Below are 10,550 nucleotides of genomic sequence, written 5' to 3' on the forward strand. Positions count from 1 at the left end.
GAACTAAACTTGCTAGAAGCCCACAGATATTTGCTGATGTTTGAGAATGTGCCTGACTCCACCGTGCATAAATTCCCCAAATTCCATTCATACTTTTTTCATTGTTCAGTTTGTTGTTCAAAGGGACAGCTCAATTTTATGCATGTCTACGTAGGAGTAAGCCTCAGTGCAAAAGCTTCCCAGAAAGCAAAACACAGTTCAGGTCCATACAGCTTCCCATACATACAAAGTACATCTCAAGTTAATGAAGCAGGTCAAGATATACCCTCCAACTCTTCCAGTTTCACAGGGATAGTCCCAGTTAATCTTCTGTCATTTTACCTTTTCAGATGATTTTTAAATGTCCCAGTTTCTCTCCTTTTCCCTTTTGCACCTTTTGTCCTCAGTTTACTTTAATTACTGGAAATTGATTTCAAGGTGGAAAAGTAGTTTGCATTTGTTAAATTGACGGGGAAGAGAAGAGAGGATGGGATGGAATCTTGCCCTTCCCAGTAGGCACAGGCAAAAGCAAACTGCTGCAGGCTCTTCAAGCCTGTCTTCTTCCTCATTAATAACTTTTGCCATCTTGACCACACTCTAATATTGCTTGACCACATGTGTCCTAGTTTTCATCTTTAGTACTATTTTTATCTCATGGTTGCCTATGATTTCCAAGATGAGCTGGGTCCAACCTGTCCAGAATATTCATGTGTCCACTGTATGAATAGGGAAAGAAGCATAGCAAAAGGAGAAGTGAAGCAGCGCATTTAACCTAGTCACACACTTCTCTCGTTCATGCCATTCCTATGGTTGACTTCATCTCTGAAGTAAGGAGCCTCTAGTGTTTGTGGAGTCTTCTGGAGCAGTTCAGGATATTGCATCATGTAAAGAGTATTTTGCCAAGAACCAATTAACTGTGTATATATTTGTTTAAATATTTATATCCTGCCCTATTTCATGAGATCTCAGGGGGATGAACAAGTAAAATCAATAAAAAGATTAAAACAGTGTATGTGTGCCTTCAAGTTGCTTGTGGACTGGTGGTGACCCATGAACTTTATAGAGATTTCTTAGGCAAGGAGTATTCAAAGGTGGCTTTGTCAGGCACACACCTGTTCCTCCTCCTCCCTGCACCCTCCCAGGCCTTCAGCCACCTCTCCAGATGACCAGGAAGGAGGAGGAACAGGCACACACCTGTTCCTCCTCTTCCCCATCCTCCATGTGCCACAAAAAAATTCTTCACATGCCATAGATTTGCCGCAACTGACCTAGACAGAGGCCAAAACTGGTAGGAGCCAGAATTAAGCACTCCCACTTGATTCTTCCTCTTACGCTGTTTGCTGCAGTGGTGCAGTGTACACCAGCTTTTCTCATGGGGCCTTCAAAGATGATCCCAACTTCTCCAGCAGCTGATATGGTTATTGTGGGGGACCTGGAGCTGGATTACACCAGCTTTTTAAGCAGTGTATTTGCAGGTGTATACATAAGTGGGTAAAGCAGGAGTGGGAATTACCTTGCTCTCTAGTCATTGCTCTATCACCTCTCTCAGAATTTCCCACTAGCTGTTGTGTGCCTTCAACCCTAAGGCAAACCAATAATGGGGGTTTCTTGGCAAGTTTCTTCAGAGAGGGGTTGCCATTGTTATCCTGTGAGGCTGAGAGTGTATGACTTGCACCCAATGGGTTTATGTGGCCAAGCAGGGATTTGATTCTTCATCTCCAGAGTCATAATTCAGTACTCAAACCACTACATCATGCTGGCTCTCACCTCACTATTAACTACACTCAAACTTCTAGTCCTAGAACATTTGGAAGGCTACATGATTCCTACTCTTTGGGCTAGATCCAGGCTTATCTGTGCTTGGTCAAGCAAATCATGACCAGTTTAAATCCTGTTGTTTGTATTTGGTTTAATCTATGCATAATTAAATCTGAACCCAACTCAAGATGTCTGACACACATACCTGGGACACCGAGATTGACTCATGCTCAGTGTCAGCTGTTTTGTCACCAGGTCATTTATAAAACCACCTGGGAAGAATCCAATTATAACAGAAGACAGTGCAAGGGTTAAATGAATTCTTTTTTTCTGTTTCTTTTTTTAATGAGTGCCATGGACATGCCACTGCCACTGCCACTTTATCTTTCTCTCTTAGCAATGCCTTAAAGGTTAAACTATCCATAAGGTGTGTTTTTTTTTTACCCGATTTAGAATCAGGAAAAAATATTTTAATTTCCCTTGAGGATGCTGAATAGTATCTTTGGTAAATCACAACCCTGACTGGCTGTAACTGTGGGTGTATCATCTGTTCAGATGACTTAGATGAACATCTGAAGAGGAACTCCAAGAGTGTAAGTAGCCTACAAATTATAATCTCCAAGGCCGATGTTCTGAGCAAGTAATCACCTCTAAAGTACAGAGCTTATAGAGGTAATTACTTTTAAATCTAGCCCTATAATCATGTTTTTAATACCTGGAACATACAAGATGAATTTGGCATCTTTGTGTTTTTTTAATGTATACTATTATCCTGATGGGTACAAGATCATTTTAAATATATATATACTCCTGGTGCTAAGAGCTGAACTACTCTGTTCATATACAAAATTGCTCCCTTTTCTATCTTAGGTTTTATTTTTCATATCAGTGAGCGGAACAGTTTATTACAATACAGGCTCAATTCAACTTGCATAATTGAGTTTAAAGGTACTTACACCACAATTGTAGCAATGTCTACCGAAAAGTAAGTCCCATTTTGTTCAAGAAGATTTACTCCGATATGTTATGTAGGACATCAGCCTTAATTCTCCTCCCACTTCAAAATTACATTAAGTCTATTTTTTCTTACCACTATTGTTCCTAACTTAAGGAGAGAATGTGTCTATTTCAGATACCGCTCAAATATCTCCTCATTTTAATTCAAGTTATTTCCCCATTTAAAAAAAAAATCTGTATCCATTCCATTTTTAGGAATAAGAGGAGTGTTTTACAGTGTTCTGTTTCTTTCACTGAGAGCTAAGAATCTAAAAAAAGAAATAAATCTGTAAAGGTTTTTAGGATCAAAGAAAAATAACATAGAAAAAAGGTTCATCAGCAGAACAATGAAAACTAAAGAAAGAAAGAAAAACACACACAACAGCAGTCTAAGACAAAGGATGAGGAAGAAGGTGGGAGTTAGGAGAATGTTGGTGCATTATACACCTGTGTCTTGACACAGGCATTATGAAAACAATATGCTGAATTAAAGCTTTGAGTGACAGGAGAAAATTGGAATATGCGGGTGAACGGAAGACCTCAGAGAACAGGGAAACTTCAGAATATTGGGTTTTGAAGGAGAAAATTGTCAAGGCAAAGGAAACTATTGGGAAAGTATATAATAAAGATAGCAATTAAACCAATCATACTCATAAAGAATCAGGTTTGTAAGAGAAATTTACAATTCGTTTTCACTCCATTAAATTTGTCTTTCATTTGCAATACATGATGTCATGGAATTTATAAAACATAGTTTTTAAATATCCTAGTGTATGTGCATGGGTGTTTGGATATTCAACCCAAAAAGAGAACATATTTAAATTGTAGTGCAACATACAAAATCTACTCTGGTAATGAAGAAAGACGGAGTTACTTCTCCAGATTCTCCCCTGAAACACTAGGTGCTTATCTTAATATTGAGAGTTAATCCTGATTTGGTGCTTACCCAAAACATATCTACCTGTGCATAGGAAACTTGTGAATAGTGGGGATGCTTATCCTAACAGAATAATATTTTCACCGCCTAACCTATTTTCAGGTGATGAAACTTTCCAACATGCACTCTCTTCATCTTAGTGCCCACCCCCAATTTGTAATGGGATAATTAGAGGACAGTTTCATAATATGACATTTCTGGTAGTATATTTATGATGATGAGCCAATATGGTGTAGTGGTTTGAGCATTGGACTATGACTCTGGGAATCAGGGTTCACTTCCTTGCTTGAGCATAAAAACACACTTGGTCATCTTGGGCAACTCGCACTTTCTCAGCCTCAGAGGAAGGCAACGGCAAACTCCCTCTGACAAAACTTGCCAAGAAAACCCTTGGCATAAGGACTGGCATGTCAGAAATGACTTGAAGACACACACAACACAACAAAGTTCATTGATGGCCCTGAGAGGTATTGGGCTACAATTTCTATCATTATCTGTCAGTGTAACCATGCTGGCTGGGGATTGGAGTTGAGTACCAACACATCTGAAAGATATCAAATTGAATAAGGAAGCTCTGATCCTAATTTTCCTGTTCATGTCTTACCATGTTCTAGTCTCCATCATAACCCTGAGGTTTAGGCCATACTTCTGTGACAAGAAATATGATTCTTGCCTGCTGTTGTGTCTCAATCTTTCAATAATGAGTTTTTCCAAACCAGAGGATCTGTTAAAAAGCACCCTTGAGCAGTACATAAGCAACACACAGTCAAAAGAACCATACAGCCTTTCTCTGAAGCAAGTGGGTTACTGTTATTATCCTGTTCATACAGGCTACAATAGGTAGATTTGTATTGTTTTCATTTATTTAAAAACCTGTGTTTCGACAAGCATGGCTCCATGGACCTCACATAGCAACTAACTATATATGATAATCTGCAAAAGAAAGAAAGAAAGAAAGAAAGCCAATCTGAAGTATAAAAAGCAAGCAATATATTATATAGTTATAAACCAGAAAATATAAAACCCAGTGTCAACATGTTAGTTACTAAAACCTTGCATATACCCCATGCCCACTAAAATTGTTCACTGAAAGAAAAAAGTACTCTTATTATCGATGTTTCAGGACAAACTCAGAGCAGTTGTCATTTTTAGAAAGAGTTCTACAATGTAGGTGTCAACACAGAAAACCCATGCTCCTTGTCACCAATGTTGTCTCTTACAAAATACACAGGCTATTACTTAGTGAATCAAGAAACCATCCTTCAGAACAAACTGGGACCATGCAATGTACAGCCTTCATATTTTAAAGTATCTGTCAGTCATATTTCAAAATGAACTACTTAAAACTTGTCCCTCTGGCTGCTCAGACACTTATAATTTTGCTAGTTTAGATGTGATGTGAATCAGAGCCTTAGCCTTTCAGAGAATTATTGGAAAATTAAAAAGTATTTTGTAGAAAGGAATCTTATGAAGTATCTTCCTTTAAGAAGAAAAAACTTTTGGGGTGGGAAATATCTGAGGGGAGATGAAGACATGTGTTATATCATCCTCTGTGTGGATCAATACCATTAGCTGGAGCTAAACACAGCTAACAGGCACTGTGGAACGACCAGCTGCGTTTATAAATCAATATGTTACCTCTGACATTTACAAACATCTTTGAGAAGCAACACGCTATTTTAAAACTCTTTTAATATCATAGTGTGAGGACAATGTGTCACAATTGAACAGACGGCCATTTCTGTTTGATCATTCAAGAACTAGAACTAGGGTTGAGGAAGAGAATTAAAATGGTCCTCTTAATCTCTGAGCACACATTATGCTGTTATCCAAGTGTTGACTATTAGCTCTAGTCCCAGTTCCCTCCCCCTTCCATCTTCTCCTACAGTGACACAAAATGGCTCTTTTTTAAATAGACAAATTGTCTGCCACTGGAAACTATGGCCTGTTACAGACAGCCAAAATAAAGCTGCTTCGAGTCACAGTGGAGGTATGGTGTTTCAATGATGCATACGTCTTAAGAGTCCAGAAGCTACACCAAAGCCACGTTCCAGTCTTTAGGGCTGGAGTGCGGCTTTGGTGCGACCTCTGGACTCTTAGGACGCATGCATCATTGAAACACCATACCTCCACTTTGACTCGAAGCAGCTTTATTTTGGCTGTCTGTAACAGGCCTATGGCTATAGGCTAAAAAATAGTGCTGGGGGGAAAAAAGACTATTGAATCATAAAGTTGGAAGGAATCCTGAGAGCAGGAATCCACAATCTGAAGCAGCCCTGAGCGTTAACTGACTTTTGTTTCCAGGATAACAGGTTAGACACATGCAGAGATGAGACACTTAAATTTCAGCACTAGAGCGGTGGACAGCTCAACTGCAGAGAGATGTAATACCTGCTGTATTGTGTGGATGTTGATATGACCAAGAAGAGGTTACCTCAATGTGTTAAGGCTTGTTATGGTCCTTTTACACTACACAGTTAAAAGGTCCAGCTCAAGTCTTTCTTTTTATAACCCTTAGTTGTGATGACTGACACAGAAGGGGCCTTTCACACTACAAAAGTATAGCACTATGATTCCACAATACTGATATTTCAACACACTATGGAATCCAAGGATTAGTAGTTCAGGGTGGAGTATTTAGAATTCTTGGTCAGAAAGCTCTAATGCCTCACCAAAATGGAAACTCTAGGATTCTATTAGGTATAGCCATGGCAGTTAAAGTGAATCACAGGGCTATAACTGTGTTGGATGAAAGGGGCTTGAGTCATCATATTCACTTATAAAAAGGTAACAATAACAATCATGACATGAAAAAAAAAACTATAATAAAGCCCTGTTCCTAACCACTCTGATATCACAAGTGGTTTTGAAACCCACTAGAAAATATTTTTAAACTTGCCAAATATTTTCCCAGTATTTTTTTTTTTTTAAAAAAATACAATGCCTATGGGTATATTTTCATACTCCAGAGATAATAACATTCAAATTAGCCTTTGAAAAGTTAAAGGACCTCTCATTGATACAATTGCAATTGGATAGTCAAATGAACCAAGTATACCAATCATCATTGCCGCCACCACCACCATCATCTTGCAGTTGAATTTAAGTTAGGGAAATTGAAATGTCAGAATCCCATTCATTCATTGACTAGACATAAAGCAAACTTGACCTTCTGTCTGAGCACCGAAATACTATAAAATGCATAGAAAGAGGGAAGAACATGCATGATACAAACTCAGTGCTAGATGCTAGAACAGACCGCACCAAAAACTGTAGAAAAATTTCCAGACAATTGTTATCTGCTTTGCACATAGAGTATCACATTCACATATTTTGTCTCTGGCATCTCTAGGTAGGGCTGGAAACCCTGGAATGTTGTCTCCATGTCAAGATGCTTTTTTACTAAGAGGTGTGTAGCAAGTTTTTTTTTTTTTTTGGGGGGGGGGGTAATTGCTAATTATATTTACATTATTTTATTTCAGAAAGTATGTTTCTTGCTCTTAACAACTATTTTCCACTCCTATCCATGTTCCTATTGAATAATACTGAATGTTGCAGATGAAAAATCCCCACTCCAGAATGTCAGAGAGTGTGTTGTGGATCAGGATCTCACATAGCAAAATCAATAAAAGGATGGATTATGAACACTGAGTTTGATTTACATCCCAGTTTATCTGAGAAAATCATCAGTCAAAGACAGGCAATTATTATCAGCAAATCCAGAGAAATTAAGGCTTATCAGTTATCAATATATTTGGGGGCACATTTTGAGAATGATAATACAGTAGGCCCTCCGTATCCATGGATTTTCCATCCATGGATCCCAGCATCTACAGATGGCAAGCTGTGTGGGGGAGGCAGCCGAGGAAGAAGAGGAGGAAGAGGCAATGGATAGCAAGTCCGTGGATACGGAGGACATATTGTGGTGTCTGCTGCTTTTCCCTCCTCTTCCCTCCACTGATTTTCCCTTTGCCTCTGTCTCTTCTCTTCACCTCTCCCTCCTCTTCCTCCTTCGTCTCTTCCCACCACCACCACTGCTCTTCCTCCTCCCTATTCCTTCGAGCCGCCACTTCTTCTTCCTCCTCATTCTCCTCCTCAGCTAAGGACTGGAGTGCAGCTTTGGTGCAGCTTCCGGACTCTTAGGACACATGCATCATTGAAACACCATACCTCCAAAGTGACTCGAAGCAGCTTTATTTTGGCCTGTCTATACTTTCCCAAGTGTTTTTTAAAAAAATAAACACTCACCCACTCAAAATGGCCACCCAGAAACTATTCTCCTTCTTTTCCCTGACAGAGATTTCTCCATGAATGATTTATTGCTAGTTATTTCCTGGTTATTCCCAGGATAAGTCATCTTTGGTCACGATGCATGTGAAAATCTTCACCACAATCGCATGAATATTGCTGGGGAGTGCCTGTTTAAACCTCCTATTTTCCCCACGTGTGATATACTTCCAAGATTCATCCAGAGTTTAAAGGAGTTCCATTCCTAAATAGCTTCAACATAATGGAGAGCTCCTTTCCTATCGTAGCTGTATAAAAATGCAGCCTTATAATGCAGTATTAAAAAGTAAGTCCTAATCTATTCAGTAGATCTTATATCCAGGAAGACATATTTAGATATGTAGCCCGTTAGTCCTTGGAGTGCTGTGAGACCTTTTGGCAATGCAGGCAAAAGCAAATAAATAAAGGGAAATTCCAAAATGCAAATATCTTGTACTCAAAATTAGTTTTGGAATGGAAATTGAAATGTTTAGGCATCACAATCTGTTCCTAGATTGTGATCTGTTCCTACAGTGTGAACAATTTGATATAGTCTGTCTACACTGAACTTAGCTAGAAAAGAAAGGGTTGTTGTTTCTCACCCCAATAGCCTCAGGGAGTGGAGCATTCAAACTCCCTTTGCTGAGCTTCACCCTTTACTTTCATTGTTTGTTGCTAATATATACCCCTCAGGGGCATTTCACTACAAAGCAGGAAGCCCCCTACAAATGTCTTTTGAAACATTAAAAGGCTTTATTAAGGGCTACAAATTGTCCAACCAGTGGATAAAGCACAGAGGGAGGGGAAAGATAACACTTTATCTGCTGAGCAAAGAAAGAATGCTCCTTTATAAACTTTAGTAATACAAGCAATGGTGGTGTGCAATGAATGGGGGACTGATTGGAAAGGTCCTCTAAAGAAAAAGAAGTTGATTTCATCCTTGTTCATGAAGCACTGGATTTTTCTTTTCCCCGCCAGCACAAATGCATGCCCTAACAGAATCAGCCTGCCAACTTCAAGGGGCTCAAAACATTCCTAGTTGCTTTGGTATCAAAGGACCACATTTAGATTCACTGTGTTGATGATGCAAAATTAGAATGTGGATGCTCAAATTGTATTTGGTGTCTCTGGAAATGTCAAGATTGATTTCATTTTAAGAGTGAGAGATGACTTTTCATTGAAACGGGATACTCAGGGAACCCACTGGGCATTGCATGAGGAAGCATGCTGTGTTGTTGCCTTCCTGTCTTTCATTTATGCAAACAAGCTTTTCTTCTCCTTAAAGAGTTCTAATTAGGTTGGGCTTTCCTTTCAAGGGTTGAGTTTGCATTCTGATACTACTGAGACCTCCCACCCACCTCACCCATCAAGCATCAACAGTCTACTGAACATGCCAATAAACTGAGTGATTGATGACACTGTTTTAAAGTGGGAACTAGATAAAATAAATAATTGCAAGACTGGAAAACAAGACTGTCCTGTTTCCATGGGGAGCTCCTAACTGAACAATTAGCTATTTAATTATAATTATTTATTGCACAATAAAAATCCAACCAAAGAAGCTAACATATAGAATTAAAATTTACTAATCATCTTGGAAAGTATTCTGTATCAACTATATAGTTAACCATATATGGGCCCCATACAGACAGGCCAAAATAAAGCTGCTTCGGGTCACTTTGGAGGTATGCTATTTAAATGATGCATGGGTCCTAAGAATCCGGAAGCTGCACCAAAGCTGCACTCCAGTGCTTAGAAATGGAGTGTGGCTTTGGCGCAACCTCTGGACTCTTAGGACACATGCATCATTTAAACAGCATACCTCCAAAGAGACCCAAAGCAGCTTTATTTTGGCAGTCTATAACAGGCCATAGTTACTTAAATAAGTAATGTCTCCTCACCTGACCCTCCCTCAGCCTGATAGAAGAATGTCATTTACCTATGCTTGAAGTCATTGACAGAATGATTGTCAATGCAGCTGATGCCCAGTAAAATAGGTGCAGAGTTAAGTATACTTAACTAAATAGCTGATACAGAATACTGGCCATCATAATTAATACATTTATCGTAACAAGACAACCAACTGGAATTTCTCCCACAGTTCTAGTGGTGGGTCATGGTCTAATGAGGGTGGATGAGAGACAATCCAGTTGGGAAAGGCTCAGAAGTTGTCTTTTTTCTGTTTCCCGCTTTGGATTTCCCCACATGCTGCAGCCACTTTAATAATTTTGCAGAAGGAGACCTTTTTTCATCCATATGACTTGACTCAGAATTAAATGCTAAATTTCAACCCAAGGGTTCATCTTTAAGCAGTGAGAGCAATGATAATGTTCCCACAAACATGTCCAGAATCTTTGCGGCACTGTTGGTCTATCCACATATTTTCTGATATACCAGAAGTAGGAAGTCACTTATTTGTCTAATCAAATATTTTGATAACTAGTTACTTTTAGGAATAATTAATCAGAACTGAACTACTGAGTTACTTATCCCTATAATGGCCATGGATGTGCTTCATTACTTTTCAGTCTATTTGCCTGTCAATCATTACTCTTTGTATGTGCTAGGTCAGTCAGAGCAATGGGAGGGAGGAAGCAAGCAGAAGAGAAGGAGT

This window comes from Sceloporus occidentalis, unplaced genomic scaffold (genome assembly GCF_023333645.1).
Source record: "Sceloporus occidentalis isolate IW3139 unplaced genomic scaffold, rSceOcc1.0.p SCAF_7, whole genome shotgun sequence".
Taxonomy (NCBI): domain Eukaryota; kingdom Metazoa; phylum Chordata; class Lepidosauria; order Squamata; family Phrynosomatidae; genus Sceloporus; species Sceloporus occidentalis.